The 17,807-nt window shown below is 38.8% G+C and overlaps 1 long non-coding RNA gene across 1 annotated transcript in view; it reads left to right on the forward strand.

The window, feature by feature from the left end:
* Window positions 1-16,960, forward strand: part of LOC133612488 (uncharacterized) — a 32,210-nt gene extending 15,250 nt beyond the window's left edge. The window contains exon 3 of the long non-coding RNA XR_009816125.1: window positions 16,624-16,960. This is a non-coding gene — a long non-coding RNA (uncharacterized lncRNA). The remainder of the gene's footprint in view (window positions 1-16,623) is intronic.
* Window positions 16,961-17,807: the final 847 nt, after the last annotated feature.

A 17,807-nucleotide genomic window follows, 5' to 3' on the forward strand; every position in this document is an offset into this window, starting at 1 on the left:
TATAAAGTTTAAGTTAGGTTAAATGAAATTATTATTAATAATAATAATTATTATTATTATTATTATTATTTATCTTACGGTGTATCAAAAATAATATTGAGCAAAATTTAATTGAAATATTGTCGGTGTGGCCCTCCAGCAGTGCTCGGGTTGCTTATGCGGCCCCCGGTAAAAATTAATTGCCCACCCCTGATTTACATTGTAGATTGTCACTGAAGGCATCAAAACTATGAATGAACACGTGGAGTTATGTACTTGACAAAAAAGGTGAAATAACTGAAAACATGTTTAATATTCTAGTTTCTTTGATTACTGATTTGCACACTCTTGGCATTCTCTCCATTAGCTAACTCCTTCAAGACTGTTGGAAAATCATTTCAGGTTACTACCTCTTAAAGCTCATTGAGAGAACGCAAAGACTGGGCAAAGCAGTAATCAGAGGAAACTTGGGAAGCTTCATAGATAGTTTGTGTCGTCACTCTCCTTAAACATTGCCTGTGTTTTCCAGGTTAGTAATGTTGTGAAGCATCTCAAATGTAAACGTTTGATGATTAAACATCCTATAATTCAAATGTAATTTGGTTCAGCGACAGAGATTGATGTTTTAGTGCTTTTAGAGTTTAAAACTACAGTGTGTGTGTGAGCATCTAGCAAGCTCTTTGATGTGTGTGGGTCAGTTGAGAGCAGTTAACCCTTTTTATACCAACCAATAAGCACTGCAGTGTATACAGTATATATAGTTCTGTGTTGTAGAGAAATATTTTTCTATCTCTATGTCACACAAGGTCATATTTTTCTCTGTGTAAATATATTATTTCTTATATGTGTAAATAGATTGTGGATGTGGATACATTTTATTTGACTAAGTATACTTCCCAAGAACATTTCATGTCTAAATGATAATTCCCCATTTGTAAAAGAGTCTTTCACTCAGATGTTCAAGATGTTTCGATAACAGCACTATATGGAAATGTGAATATACGGTAGTACAGACCATAATAATAGCTATTGTGCTATGGAGAAGATATGTTTTGAGAATGTAATGTTGAATTTAGAGAATAATAATTATATTTTTATTGAGGATTATAGAAAATATACAAGGTGTAATAAAGAGAGGAAACTTGGGATGTGTCATCACTCTCCTTAAACATTGCCTGTGTTTTCCAGGTAAGTAATGTTGTGAAGCATCTCAAATGTAGGAGTTCGACAATGAACACAACTTTTTTTGTCTACTGAACTCACACCTGTGAGACCTGTAACATGTACAAACAAAACAACGAGCCTTACTGCCTTGCTTTTATTCGACAACAACAAACAATTACTTCCAATGTCCGCACTCGGAATGCAGACTGATGGGATGACTGAATCTTTCAGCAAAGGACTTGTAATCCAAGTTAAGATGGTAAATTCAAAACAGTCCTCGGGTAAAAAATGTAGAGAACAAACAGTAATTTTGCTTAGTCTTTCGAGCAAAGTCCAAGGTGAGAGCCAGTAGTATCCACTGCTTCAGTTGTTCCGGAGTTCTATTTGTTAACAAGTGGAATTTGAAACATCGACTAAATTTCGGCCTAATGACCACAACCTTGTACAATACATGAGTGAGGCATGGTTGATAATCTAGAATTAACTATTACACACTCAAAAGCAATTCAGCTGCTGAAGCAAGAGCGATCTTACCTCTTGCTAATGCCATAGCAGTGTGAATGTCTCTGGGAGTAGGGATGTCCCGATCCAGGTTTTTGCACTTCCGATCCGATACCGATATTGTTTTTGCATTTTCGATCCGATACTGACCGATACCGATACTGACCGATACTGGCCTATCCGAGCATGTATTAAAGTTTAAAGTTATTTAGCCTACTTAGTTGTCAGAATCATGTTGAAAAGGGTTTTAGTACTCTTGATAGCAACTAGCCAGCTGAATTAGGTGAGTTTGAATAATACACAATGGTTGGTAACAAGAAACTGACCTGTTTATTCAAGGATAAACACAAAATAGACAAAATTATACATGACAAACAGAAATGGCATCATTGAACTAGGGCTGGGCGATATGGCCTTTTTTTAATATTGCGATATTTTAAGGCCATATTGCGATACACAATATATATCTCGATATTTTGCCTTAGCCTTGAATGAACATTTGATGCATATAATCACAGCAGTATGATGATTCTATGTGTTTTGATTGATTGATTGAGACTTTTATTAGTAGGTTGTACAGTGAAGTACATATTCCGTACAATTGACCACTAAATGGTAACACCCCAATAAGTTTTTCAACTTGTTTGAGACGGGGTCCACTTAAATTGATTCATGATACAGATATATACTATCATATATATACTATCATCATAATACAGTCATCACACAAGATAATATAGATATAGGGTAGAAATGCACCCATTTGCAGGAAATGTAGTCTTGATTTTCAAAATGTTCTTTCAAGGCTTGCATGTCTACATTAAAACATTCTTCTTCATACTGCATTAATATATGCTACTTTTAAACTTCCATGCAGAGAAGGAAATCACAACTAAAAAAATCACTCATTTTTTCATACGGTGTTGTGGAAATTGTTGCCATTTTGATGGTGTGGGGTCTGGACGTGTGGCACCGAATGGAGATAAGCGTCTCGACAGACGTCACAATATTTGAACAATGATGATGAAAACTGTTGTCTCTGTCGTGTCCGTGTGTCGAAAATTGTTATGCGCTTATTTTTTATTTGATTTTGTGCGTGGCATAGATTTGCCGTGCGCAGAGGACGCTTGAGCAGGCGCGCACCTTAGCGGCTGCGCTAGCATCACAGCTAACGTTAGCCATGCCGCTACCTCGCTCTCTGCTGGGAGAGGACGTATACGTATGTGACGTATGACGTGACAGTATGTGACGTATGACGTGACAGTATGTGACGTATGACGTGACAGTATGTGACGTCTGTAAGAAGGTGCGCTCGCTGTCTGTGAGAGGGAGACACAGGAAAGAGTGAGAAGAGCCTGTCGTGTAATGCCAGCAGCTAAAAGCAACTGCGTGAGAATTGTGGATGTGTTGAAGGTGTGCTGGAAAATGTGGAACGGAAATTACGGAGCAGCAGAAAAGTGAAATGTATTATTCAAATAGGTGCGTTGGAAAACACGGACCGGAGTTTTTTTTAAACTGGATCTGGATCGGCATTTTCCCATGACTTGCCAATACGCAATTTTTGGCAAATATCGGCAGCCGATCCGATCCAAATATCGGATCGGGACATCCCTATCTGGGAGCAAGGTCATGTGTTACTGCGCTGTAAAAATAGTTCGCTCTTACAATAACAGCATGGTTATTATCCAAGTTACAGAACATAAAGTATTGTTGGCATTTTTGAATGCACTTTTAGAGTGATTTATAGGCAGAATGGATTACTCCCATTATCTGCGTTACTAACCGCTTTGAGTGAGCTGATTATTACAAATTAGCAGTGTTGCGACTAACGCCGTTAGTTTTGGCGGTAACTAGTAATCTAACGCGTTATTTTTTATATTCAGTAACTCAGTTACCGTTACTACATGATGCGTTACTGCGTTATTTTACGTTATTTTTTATGTAGTATCGGCTAGAAACAGAAGATCTGAGTGTGTTTTATTGGAGCGCTGCGGTGTCGTCCTTCGGAGTGTTCTTGTGTCACAAGCCGGAGGTGCGATCTGGGTGTGGGTGTGGGGAGGGGGGGGGTGTCTGTGTTTACTAACAACGGAGCCGCAGTCGACTCGAGTGTCTTAACATGGAGATATTCTCACTTCTTTTTTTTGTCGAGCACAAAGAAAAGAACATATTTAAATGTAAGTTGTGTCTTGGATCAAAGATCCCGTCGACTGCCCAAAACAACAATTCAAATCTGCCTGGTTAGGCTTTGTGTATGTCACGTGTGCCTTTCTTAGGTGAAGCCAGGTTTACAGCTATGTTGTTATTATGCTGTTTGTTACTTATGTATGTTATGTTGCAGCTATTTGAAATAGTTTTGTCAATTTGTTCTGGCCTGAAATAAATTGTCCCTTTGAAACATATCTTTGTCTTTGTGTGTTGTATGTAGACCACATTGCTTAGCAGAGTTCAGTGATGCAAATACATGTCAAGTTGATCAACAGATTGTATTATTCTCCAGTGCAATAATAGTACTGAAATGAAGGCTAAGAGGGCATTAATGGGAGCTTTTAAAAAAAAAGTGACTAAATAGTTACTTTTCACATTAACTCATTACTTTTTGGCGTAAGTAACTGAGTTAGTAACTGAGTTTCTTTTGAAATAAAGTAACTAGTAACTGTAACTAGTTACTGGTTTTCAGTAACTAACCCAACACTGCAAATTAGACTGCAAAAAAATATATATACATATGTGTTGTCTTTCATAAGGATTGTGAATTATGGGCAAAATTCCCCCCAAAAAGTGCAGTTCCCCTTCAAGCACACATCTCTATTGTAATCTCAAAACAAGGCACTTAAAGTTTATTATTTTATTAGTAATTAAGTTAATTATTTTTCAATTCTCAATTAAAACATTGCATTAATTCCTATGTATCTTTATTTCCAAATGTTTCAAACAAAACCACTAAGATAAGCACTTGTTTGAACAGTAATAATCCCATTTTTGTTTCTGAAAAAAACTATTCTACAGGGGAACGTCACTGAAAACTGAAAACATCATGGAGCTAAATAACGGTGCACGTCACTGAAAACTGAAAACATCATGCAGCTAAATAACGGTGTTTTATTTTGCATACCACTTTTACGGAATACACAGTTCTAGTGCAGAATAGTGCAAAATACAACCACAATAATAAAGACACGGTAGTCGAGCAGTGATGCATATTTCATGTTTTATCTTTCTCCTTGCGGTATCTATCTTAATATGGCTGCTGCCACTGTGGTCAGGAGCAGCAGGTGGTCTGATGTGACGGAGGTGTAAGTGGCTTTCAGATTGCAGGATCACCTGTCAGCCAGCAGACCATAAGGGGGTGATATGACGAGGCTTTCCACCCCGTCCAGTTGCAGAGTGGCCTTTCCAAACTCCCTGGCCTTCACTCTAATTCACATTGTGTGAGAGAATACCTGTGTGTGTCCACAGTGTTGCGTATGAGTGTGTGTTTGGGAGGTGGTGGGGGCTATTAAAGCAAGAGATGGTGTAAGGTTAGAGGAGGATGGGTGTAAATCTCTGTCCAGTCGCAGGTCGGGATGGGTGTTTGGGGACAGTTTGGGAAGCTGGCTCACAGCAGCTTAGATTGATGAAGTGATGGTGATGGATGGAGGCAATAAAGGTCTGGATGTCCTGTCTGTTGCCAGTGATGAGGTTGCTATGAATCACCCGTCTGGGGACATTGAACATAACCATGCTCAATAACCAGGGGTTATTCCAGCACTACTTTCTTTCGCCGTCTGTATGACGAGCTTGGGTTTGAATTAGGGATGTCCGATAATGGCTTTTTGCCGATATCCGATATTGTCCAACTCTTTAATTACCGATACCGATATAAACCGATACCGATATATACAGTCGTGGAATTAACACATTATTATGCCTAATTTGGACAACCAGGTATGGTGAAGAAAAGGTCCTTTTTTTAAAAAAATTAATAAAATAAGATAAATAAATTAAAAACATTTTCTTGAATAAAAAAGAAAGTAAAACAATATAAAAACAGTTACATAGAAACTAGTAATTAATGAAAATGAGTAAAATTAACTGTTAAAGGTTAGTACTATTAGTGGACCAATCATGTGTGCTTACGGACTGTATCCCTTGCAGACTATTGATATATATTGATATATAATGTAGGAACCAGAATATTAATAACAGAAAGAAACAACCCTTTCGTGTTTGAGTGTAAATGGGGGAGAGAGTTTTTTGGGGTTGGTACACTAATTGTAAGTGTATCTTGTGGTTTTTATGTTGATTTAATAACGGAAAAAAAACACACAAAAATACGATACCGATAATAAAAAAAACAATACCGATAATTTCCGATATTACATTTTAAAGCATTTATCGGCCGATAATATCGGCTGGTCAATATTATCGGACATCTCTAGTTTGAATGTTTGCAGCCATTGTCAATAACAACATAATTAGTGCATTATAACTGCCAACGAACCCCTCATTGTACAAACTTTTTTATTTACGAGCAACAGACAGAATAAAATGATGCTTTTGTGTACAAACCTTGTCTCCGTGTACGAACGTATCGTCCACCTATTGTGTGTCCTGAAGCGTTGACATTTTGTGCCTGCAGCACAGCGATTTTGGGTGGGCTGATAAGTCCATCCATCCATCGATTTTCTACTGCTTATTCCCTTAGGCTCCAGCGCCCCCCGCGACCCCGATCTCAGCTACAATCGGGCGGAAGGCGGGGTACACCCTAGACAAGTCGCCATCTCATCGCAGGGCCAACACAGATAGACAGACAACATTCACACTCACATTCACACAGTAGGGCCAATTTAGTGTTGCCAATCAATCTATCTCCCACCTCTTTGGAGGTGGGAGGAAGCCGGAGTACCCGGAGGGAACCCACGCAGTCATAGGGAGAACATGCAAACTCCACACAGAAAGATCCCGAGCCCGGGATTGAACCCAGGACTACTCAGGACCTTCGTATTGTAAGGCAGACGCACTAACCCCTCTTCCACCGTGCTGATAAGTTTACGTGCTTATTCAGTTAGCACAGCAGCGCTGTCATTAGCTACTGTGCTACTTTGTGTGGCTTTTTTAGGCTTTTTACAGTACATTCTAGTTTTGCTAGCTCAATATGAGTCGATAGAAAACAATTGTCAAGCAATATATTAATATTGACTGTGTGTGTGTGTGTGTGTGTGTGTGCGTGCGTGCGTGCGTGCGTGCGTGCGTGCGTGCGTGCGTGCGTGCGTGTGGTAGAATGAGGACAGTTCAGCTAGTTGGTTTTTTTTTACTTTGATATTAAATAAAAAGTTTTACTAAAATATGGACTTTTGTCATGTCTGGAACCATTATTCATGTTTACATTGTTTCTCATGGAGAACTTTGCTTCAATATCCAAATGCTTCGATTTATGAAGCCTGTTCCAGAACCAATTAGGTTTGTTAATCGAGATCCCACTGTATATTAAAAGGTAAAAATAAGTTTGTTGCCATTCTGAATTATATAACCTCAGGAGCGTTTCACTTCTGTGGTGGTTTTGTTAAGTTGCCTTCTTCCCACTCATCCAATCACTAGTCAGGACTGTACACACTCACGGCCTCATAGACAGTTGGAAATTATAGACTTCCCTTGGGAGGTTAAAGAACCGATCTAGTTTTACTGTCTTTTTATCAATATCCATGAACCAATGAATATCCTGTCACAAACTGTCACTTTTGTGCTTTTCTTTTCCCTTATTGGCCCTTTGAGTCATGACAGAACCCACTTCAATATGAAAAATGGTGAACCAGAAACACAATTAGAGTGCTTCATTCATTTTTCCCCCGTTTTTGAATACTACAGTTTAATCTTGCTGGACATCTGTGATTGACTGAATTCTACTACCCTCATAAGATAGTGCAGGTGTAGCTAATGAAACGCATGCGTTTTTTGTCAAAACATCACTGAGGGTTAACAAAAATCTTTTTTTTCATCCTCCTTAAAGGCCTACTGAAATGCGATTTTCTTATTTAAACGGGGATAGCAGGTCCATTCTATGTGTCATACTTGATCATTTCGCGATATTGCCATATTTTTGCTGAAAGGATTTAGTAGAGAACATCGACGATAAAGTTCGCAACTTTTGGTCGCTGATAAAAAAAGCCTTGCCTGTACCGGAAGTAGCAGACGAGTAGCGTGACGTCACAGGTTGTGGAGCTCCTCACATCTGCACATTGTTTACAATCATGGCCACCAGCAGTGAGAGCGATTCGTACCGAGAAAGCGACGATTTCCCCATTAATTTGAGCGAGGATGAAAGATTTGTGGATGAGGAAAGTGAGAGTGAAGGACTAGAGGGCAGTGGGAGCGATTCAGATAGGGAAGATGCTGTGAGAGGCGGGTGGGACCTGATATTCAGTTGGGAATGACTAAAACAGTAAATAAACACGACATATATATACTCTATTAGCCACAACACAACCAGGCTTATATTTAATATGCCACAAATTAATCCTGCATAACAAACACCTCCCCCCTCCCGTCCATATAACCCGCCAATACAACTCAATCACCTGCGCAACACACTCAATTCCACAGCCCAAAGTACCGTTCACCTCCCCAAAGTTCATACAGCACATATATTTCCCCAAAGTCCCCAAAGTTACGTACGTGACATGCACATAGCGGCACACACGTACGGGCAAGCGATGAAATGTTTGGAAGCCGCAGCTGCGTACTCACGGTACCGCGTCTGCGTATCCAACTCAAAGTCCTTCTGGTAAGAGTCTCTGTTGTCCCAGTTCTCCACAGGCCAATGGTAAAGCTTGACTGTCCTCTTTCGGGTATGTAAACAATAAAACACCGGCTGTGTTTGTGTTGCTGCAGTCGGCCACAATACATCGCTTCCCATCTACAGCTTTCTTCTTTGCTGTCTCCATTGTTCATTGAACAAATTGCAAAAGATTCACCAACACAGATGTCCAGAATACTGTGGAATTTTGCGATGAAAACAGACGACTTAATAGCTGGCCACCATGCTGTCCCAAAATGTCCTCTACAATCCGTGATGTCACGCGCAGGCGTCATCATACCGAAACGTTTTCAGCAGGATATTTCGGCGCGAAATTTAAAGGGGAACATTATCACAATTTCAGAATGGTTAAAACCATTAAAATAAGTTCCCAGTGGCTTATTATATTTTTCAAAGTTTTTTTCAAAATTTTACCCATCACGCAATATCCCTAAAAAAAAGCTTCAAAGTGCCTGATTTTAACCATCGTTATAAACACCCGTCCATTTTCCTGTGACGTCACATAGTGAAGCCAACACAAACAAACATGGCGGAAAGAACAGCAAGCTATAGCGACATTAGCTCGGATTCAGACTCTGATTTCAGCGGCTTAAGCAATCAACAGATTACGAATGTATTGAAACGGATGGTTGTAGTGTGGAGGCAGGTAGCGAAAACGAAATTGAAGAAGAAACTGAAGCTATTGAGCCATATCGGTTTGAACCGTATGCAAGCGAAACCGACAAAAACGACACGACAGCCAGCGACACGGGAGAAAGCGAGGACGAATTCGGCGATCGCCTTCCAACCAACGATTGGTATGTGTTTGTTTGGCATTAAAGGAAACTAACAACTATGAACTAGGTTTACAGCATATGAAATACATTTGGCAACAACATGCACTTTGAGAGTGCAGACTGCCCAATTTTCATCAATTAATATATTCTGTAGACATACCCTCATCCGTGCTCTTTTCCTGAAAGCTGATCTGTCCAGTTTTGGAGTTGATGTCAGCAGGCCAGGGAAGCTAGGGTCGATAGGGGGTTTAGCTCGCTCGTCTGCGGGAACAAACTGCTTGCCGTGCTACCGAGGTCCTTTGTCCCTGAATTGCTCACACACCCGGCAGATTCAATGGGGGTCTGGCGGCAGATTTCTTTGACTTTATCGTTGGAAATGCATCTGCTTTGAGTGTCGCAGGATATCCACACATTCTTGCCATCTCTGTCGTAGCATAGCTTTCGTCGGTAAAGTGTGCGGAACAAACGTCCAATTTCTTGCCACTTTCGCATCTTTGGGCCACTGGTGCAACTTGAATCTGTCCCTGTTCGTGTTGTTACACCCTCCGACAACACACCGACGAGGCATGATGTCTCCAAGGTACGGAAAACAGTCGAAAAAACGGAAAAGAACAGAGCTGATTTGACTCGGTATTTAAGAAAATGGCGGATTGCTTCCCAATGTGACGCCACGTTGTGACGTCATCGCTCCGAGAGCGAATATTAGAAAGGCGTTTAATTCGCCAAAATTCACCCATTTAGAGTTCGGAAATCGGTTAAAAAAATATATGGTCTTTTTTCTGCAACATCAAGGTATATATTGACGCTTACATAGGTCTGGTGATAATGTTCCCCTTTAAAATTGCACTTTAGTAAGCTAACCCGGCCGTATTGGCATGTGTTGCAATGTTAAGATTTCATCACTGATGTATAAACTATCAGACTGCATGGTCGGTAGTAGTGGGTTTCAGTAGGCCTTTAAAAAACAGTCTGCAATAGAAGTGCTGCACTCGGTTCAGCACTTTGAGTGTGCAAGCACTTCTTGAGTGATTGTGAGGCATACAAATAGAAACCAAATCAACTGCGCCTGAATAGAGTCATTTGAATAAAGAGTGGCATCTGAAATTGCAGTGTTTGTGTCAACACAACAAGTTAATGATTGCAGATGATAATTGGTAGTTGAAAGCAGGGGGCGGGGGACGGCGGGGGGTCGTGAATGGCGGGCCAAGAATGTTGGGTCGCGAGTAGCTGGCGTGATAAAAAAAAAAAAAAAAGGCAACATAAGTGCTTTGAAAGTGTCACGGTGCTGAGGGCAACACAATTCATCACTGTGCCATGAATATTCATGCAGCTCTCCGGCTCCTCCAGGGCAGCGCACAACATGTCTGTACTTGGTCTCATCATTGGATATACCTGAACTTTGGGGCCTCTCATTACCGGAGCCAGACCCTACTCAGCTTTCTGCCAAAGAGGGATGTGTCAGTCTATTCGGATACTAAGAACACTCGCCGTGCGCACTGACTCAGGGGTCATAGCAGTCGAGCGCTCTCAATGCATAGCAACGGCAAACATTAACCATCCCGTTTTTTTTTTTGTGTGGAAGCAATTTGTCTCTTGTTGTTTTCAATTTAAGAACGTCCACTATGTCTTCTCCATGACAGGAGCCAGAAGGAAGGTGGATTGCTTTCTAAGGCATCTCTTCCGCATGTTATCATACCTGCAGGCGTCTGGGCGCTCTCCCCAGATTGCAGCTCATAGCGGCGCTTGACTGGCAGGCCTCCGCCCCGAGGGTCCCAAGGGGTGCGGTGGTGGGTGTTGAGGAGTCAGTGAAAGCAGCCCTGGCTTGTACTTCTCCCACTATTTTTCCACACTGGTTTCAGACCGTCAGGTTGAGAGAATGATCGCACTGCATAATTCATTAGATCGCCTTGGTTTTTTTCACCGCCGCCTGCTTATTGGTGGGCACTGTAGACCCTTTGTTTAAAGAAAATGAGTAATGGACCTTGTCAAAATAGCTGAGTTTATTGTTTGAAAACGACCCGATTACCTTTCACAGACATTGTGCACAACCAGTCTGTAGTGATGTAGTAGTCTGGGATTCATCCTTTAGATCCCACCTGAATCATATCTCTTCATCTTGTCATGAATAATTTGGATCTGGATTTGTCGGAATTGTTTGAAGAAGGCCCTTTTCTGATCCAGCATGTCTGTGCCTCAGGTGACAAAGCTCAGAGAAGTTTGGTGTGTAAGAACTTACAAGTCCTGAGCTCTAACCTCACAAATAATTGACAATATTTTTTAAATTTTGAAGATTATTTCAAACGTATAACATTTACAAAGCATTATAAAAGACAACATTTTTAATACAATCCAAACACTTAACACTTTTATTTTACAATTTCAGTCATGGTCAAAAGTGTACATACACTTGTGAAGGACATAATGTCTTGAGTTTCCAATAATTTCTACAACTCTTATTTTTTTGTGATAGTGATTGGAGCACATACCATATTTTTCGGAGTATAAGTCGCATTTTTTGGGGACATTTATTTGATAAAACCCAACACCAAGAATAGACATTTGAAAGGCAACTTAAAAATAAATAAAGAATAGTGAACATCAGGCTGAATAAGTGTACGTTATATGAGGCATAAATAACCAACTGAGAACGTGCCTGGTATGTTAACGTAACATATTATGGTAAGAGTCATTCAAATAACTATAACATATAGAACATTCTATACGTTTACCAAACAATCTGTCACTCCTAATCGCTAAATCCCATGAAATCTTACACGTCTAGTCTCTTACGTGAATGAGCTAAATAATATTAGTTGATATTTTACGGTAATGTGTTAATAATTTCACACATAAGTCGCTCCTGAGTATAAGTCGCAAACTATGAAAAAAACTGCAACTTATAGTCCGAAAAATACGGTACTTGTTTGTCACAAAAAACATTCATGAAGTTTGGTTATTTTATGAATTTATTATGGGTCTACTGAAAATGTGACCAAATCTACTGGGTAAAAAGTATACATATAGCAACATACATTATAAATGTTGGTGATGTAGAAAAGTTACAATCAAATCAAATTAGCTTCATGGCATGGCCTCTTAACTTCATGTGAGTGATTATGATTGACGACACCTGTTGCCTTCCCTTAGCCCATTTAAATAGGGCTCATGTGATGCAGTCATTAGACTCGGTTACATACACGACAATGGGAAAGTCAAAGAAACTCAGCACAGATCTGAAAAAACTAATCATTGACTTGAGCAAGTCAGGAAAGTCACTTGGAGCCATTTCAAAGCAGCTTAAGGTCCCAAGAACAACTGTGCAGACAATTGTTCGTAAGTATAAAGTGCATGGCACAGTTGTGTCACTTCCACGATCAGGAAGAAAATGCAAGCTATCGCCTGCTGCTGAGAGAAAATTAGTCAGGATCATCAAGAGTCAACCAAGAACCACCAAAAAGCAGGTCTGCAATGAATTGGAAGCTGCTGGAACACAGGTGTCAGTGTCCACAGTCAAGCATGTTTTGCATCGCCATGGACTGAGAGGCTACCGTGCAAGAAGGAAGCCCTTGCTCCAGAAGCGACACCTTAAGGCTCGTCTAAAGTTTGCTGCTGATCACATGGACAAAGATAAGACCTTCTGGAGGAAAGTTCTGTGGTCAGATGAAACAAAAATTGAGCTGTTTGGCCACAATACCCAGCAATATGTTTGGAGGAGAAAAGGTGAGGCCTTTGATCCCAGGCACACCAATTCCTACCGTCAAGCTTGGTGATGGTAGTGTTATGCTCTGGGCCTGTTTTGCTGCCAATGGAACTGGTGCTTTACAGAGAGTAAATGAGACAATGAAAAAATTCTTCAGGACAACATAAAATCATCAGCCCGGAGGTTGGGTCTTAAGCGCAGTTGGGTGTTCCAACAGGACAATGACCCCAAACACACGTCAAAAGTGGTATAGGAATGGCTAAATCAGGCTAGAATTAAGTTTTTAGAAGGATCTTCCCAAAGTCCTGACTTAAACCCAATGCTGAAGAAACAAGTCCTTGTCAGAAAACCAACAAATTTAGCTGAACTGCGCCAATTTTGTCAAGAGGAGTGGTCAAAAATTCAACCAGTAGCTTGTGGATGGCTACCAAAAGCGCCTTATTGCAGTGAAACTTGCCAAGGGACATGTAATCAAATATTAACATTGTTGTATGCATACTTTTGACCCAGCAGATTTGCTCACATTTTTAGTAGACCCATAATAAATTCATAAAAGAACCAAACTTCATGAATGTTTTTTGTGACCAACAAGTATGTGCTCCAATCACTCTATCACAAAAAAATAAGAGTTGTAGAAATTATTGGAAACTCAAGACAGCCATGACATTATGTTCTTTACAAGTGTATGTAAACTTTTGACCACGACTGTACATAGTTCAACATGTCCAAAAATAAATAGTAAGAAGCAGTTCAGTTTCAGTTTATTTGGAACATGCATACAATACAATGTAATTCAGCACATATTTCCAGTTGTTTCATTACAGCACATACAAAAAGGAGTAGGAAGAAGCTGAGTTTATGTAATCCTACCCCTTTTCATGCCATAACAATTTTATCATCTTTCCTTGTTCTCTGTAACATAACAGTGAACAAATAAATAATAAATCAATAATATACCATAGTAAGTAAACAAATATTAAATACATTAATATCATGTCTCTATAAAAAAAAGGGTTCAAGATGTTCATCATAATTATTGTTCTTTGTACTTGTGAACAGTTTTTTAAACTCAATCATATTGGTGCTTTGTTTGATTTATTTGGTTAATCCATTCCATAATTTAATCCCACATACAGATATGCTTAAGGTTTTAAGTGTTGTACGAGCATACAAATGTTTTAAATTAGATTTTCCTCTAAGGTTATATTTCTCCTCTTTTGTTGAGAAGAATTGTTGTACATTCTTGGGTAGCAGGTTATAGTTTGCTTTGTACATCATTTTAGCTGTTTGCAAATGCACCAAATCGTTGAATTTCAATATTTGTGATTCAATAATTAAAGGGTTTGTATGTTCTCTATATCCAACATTATGTATTATTGTAATTGATCTTTTTTTGTAACACAGTTAGTAAATGAAGGGCACATTTGTAGTTGTTTCCCCATATTTCTACACAATAACTCAGATATGGTAACACTAGTGAGCAGTAAAGAATATGAAGTGATTTTTGGTCTAAAACATGTTTTGCTTTATTTATTGTTGACATGTTTCTTGCTACTTAATGTTGTATATTTTTTACATGAGGTTTCCAATTCATTTTATCTATTATTACACCCAAAAATGTTTTCTTTTACCCTTTCAATGTCTACTCCGTCTATTTGTAATTGTGTTTGACTTTTTACTGAGATTCAAGTATAGTCTGTTTTTGTCAAACAATCTTTTTAATTTGTTCATTTCTTCTGTTATTTGTATTATCTTCTGTGTGTTCTCTCCTGAACAAAACGCAGTTGTATCATCTGCAAATAATACTAACTTTAAGTCCTTTGTAACTTTACAAATGTTGTTTGTATAGAGATTGAACAATTTTGGCACGCCACAAAATATTTTCAGCTCTGTAGAAGTGTGTTCGCCTATCTTCACATATTGCTTCCTGTTGGTTAAGCAGCTTCTTGCCCAGTTCAATACCAACCCTCTGATGCCATACCTTTCTAATTTGTTTATTGAGATGCTGTGATTAATTGTGTCAAATATGTTTGTTAAATCCATAAACACTGCAGCAGCACATTTTTTGCTATCTATTGCATTGGTGATCTCTTCCGTTATTTCGATTAAGGCCATTGATGTTGAGAAGTTGGCTCTGTATCCGTATTGGTTGTCTGTGAGTGTTTCATTTTTATTTTATGAATTTGTCTAATCTGTTGTTAAATAGTTTTTCAATAATTTTAGAAAATTGTGGAAGTAGAGAAACAGGTCTGTAGTTTGTAAGCTGGTGTTTGTCCCCAGCATACTTGCCAACCGTCCCGGATTTTCCGGGAGACTCCCGAAATTCAGCGGCTCTCCCGGAAACCTCCCGGGACAAATTTTCTCCCGAAAATCTTCCGAAATTCAGGCGGAGCTGGAGGCCACGCCTCCTCCAGCTCCATACGGACCTGAGTGACGTGTTGACAGCCTGTTCACACGTCCGCTTTCCCACAATATAAACAGCTAATGATGGAGGACGAGTTCTTGGTTTCTTATGTGGGTTTATTGTTAGGCAGTTTCATTAACGTCATCCCAGCGTGGCAACAACACACAACAACAGCAGTCAAGTTTTCGTCTACTGTAAAGCAGTTCGTCTGCCTTAAACAGCAATGTTGTGACACTTTTAAACAGGACAATACTGCCATCTACTGTACATGCATATGTGACCCACCCATAATGTGTCACATTTTTGTGTTGATTTATTTATTTTATTTTGTGGTTTGAATTCGTTTTTGGAGCTGTCATTACACATTTATCAGTATTCACATTGGTCAGTAGGGGGCAGTAGGGCGTTTCTTCCCAATTGAATGCTATCACCTGCAGACCGGAAGTGTCTTGTCATTTTGATGAGCGCGACCAGTCTGTGAACAATTGAAACGTCCTGTGTGCTTTTTCCTCCTGTATAACAGGTTAGTTTTGGTGAATCAACTCACTGAATAATATCCATGTGATCTTTATAAGTTTAAGTACACATTCTGATGGTGGAGCCTAACTCTAAAGTGTTTGTGAGTTGTAGTTTGTATTTGTGAATGAATCCAGTGTACAGCTGCAGTAATCAATACAAAATGGCGACGTGAGTACCAATGTTTATATAAGAACTTCTGATCCTAATTCGGACTCCCAAATTAGAGCTCCCATTTTCTTATTGATTTTATAATGTATATTTGTATAATGTGTGTGTTCTGAAATAGTGACAGAGAATAGAACAAGGATGGACAATTCAACCCTTAACTCAACAATGAGTAGAGGAGTGTTATGTGTGTGTGTATATGTGTAAATAAATGAACACTGAAATTCAAGTATTTATTTTATTCATTTATATATATATATATATATATATATATATATATATATATATATATATATATTGCTAGAATTCACTGAAAGTCAAGTATTTCTTATATATATATCTTAACCACGCCAACCACCCCCCACCTCCCGAAATCGGAGGTCTCAAGGTTGGCAAGTATGGTCCCCAGTCTTATAAATCGTTAAGACGTTTGCTATTTTCATTTTATCTGGGAATTTTCCTTTTTGAAATGATAGGTTGCTGATATATGTTCAAGGTTCTGAGATCTCTTCAATAACTTTTTTATTGTTTCGATATCAATTTCGTTGCAATCAGTTGAGGTCTTTGTCGATTTACCTTTTTTCAAAATATTGATTATTTCCTCTTTTGTCACCCCTTCGAGGAACATAGAGTTGGGGTTTCCATCTATGGTGTCATTCAAGTCCTCAACTGACTCGGGATCTGGAATCTTTTCGTCCAGATTTGGACCAATGTTCACAAAGTACTTATTGAATCTTCCAACTACTTTGTTCATATGGCCATTTTTTACATTTCCATCTAAGAAGTATTTAGGATAGTCCTTTTTAGCACCATTTTTAATAATGCTATTTAGGATGCCCCATGTTGCTCTCATTTTGTTTTTGTTCTGGTCCAATAATTGACTGTAATATTATTTTCTACATGTTCATAGTATGCCAGTTAGCTTGTTCTTATACGTTTTGTACGTGTTTTCTGCTTCTGTAGACCTTTGTGTTATAAATGTTCTATATAGTGTATTCTTCTTTTTGCAAGCATTTTTCAGTCATTTTGTCATCCATGGTTGATTATTTTTCTTTTGCTTCTTACTAAGTTGTTTCAATGGACAGTGTTTGTCATAAAGCATCTCAAAGGTATTAAAAAAATACCATATGCATCATCTACATCATGTCCCAACTCTGTTTTCTCAGATCATTTTTGAAAGCTGTCATACTTTGTTCTGTACATATTCTTTAAAAAGTATTTTTGTCATCCATGTTCCTCTTCTTGTAGTTTCCGTCGGAGATTATGAAAACTGGCAGATGATCACCGATGTCGGATATTAGCAGGTCACTTGTGGTATTTTCAAAATCATTAGTGAAAATATTATCAATAAGTGTGGCGCTGTGTCCTAAAATTCTTCTTGGCCTTGTGATTTTAGGATATAAACTCAGGCTATACATTGTCAATAAAGTCATCTATGGGCGTTCAAGAGGTCAATGTTGAAGTCTCCACATACGAAGGTTATTTTTTTGACTGATTTCAGTAAAAGTTGCCCTAATCCAGTTCTCAAACGTATCAATGTTTGACTTCAGTGATCTATATATACAACTGATCAGTACGTTCTTGCTTTTTTCATGACATAATTCAATGGTGATACATTCTAAGATATTATCAATAGCTAGTGACATACTTTTTACCACTTAACAATATATAACAATTACTATGTACAATATTACAGTATATGTGACAGCAGCAGCATAAAATAGAGAGTAGATCCAGCAGAAAATAGACATTAAAAACAAAGAGAAGTAGCTAACCTGTCAGGTGTCAGGTAATAGACAGATATCA

The sequence above is a fragment of the Nerophis lumbriciformis genome, linkage group LG10, assembly GCF_033978685.3.
Source record: "Nerophis lumbriciformis linkage group LG10, RoL_Nlum_v2.1, whole genome shotgun sequence".
Classification (NCBI taxonomy): domain Eukaryota; kingdom Metazoa; phylum Chordata; class Actinopteri; order Syngnathiformes; family Syngnathidae; genus Nerophis; species Nerophis lumbriciformis.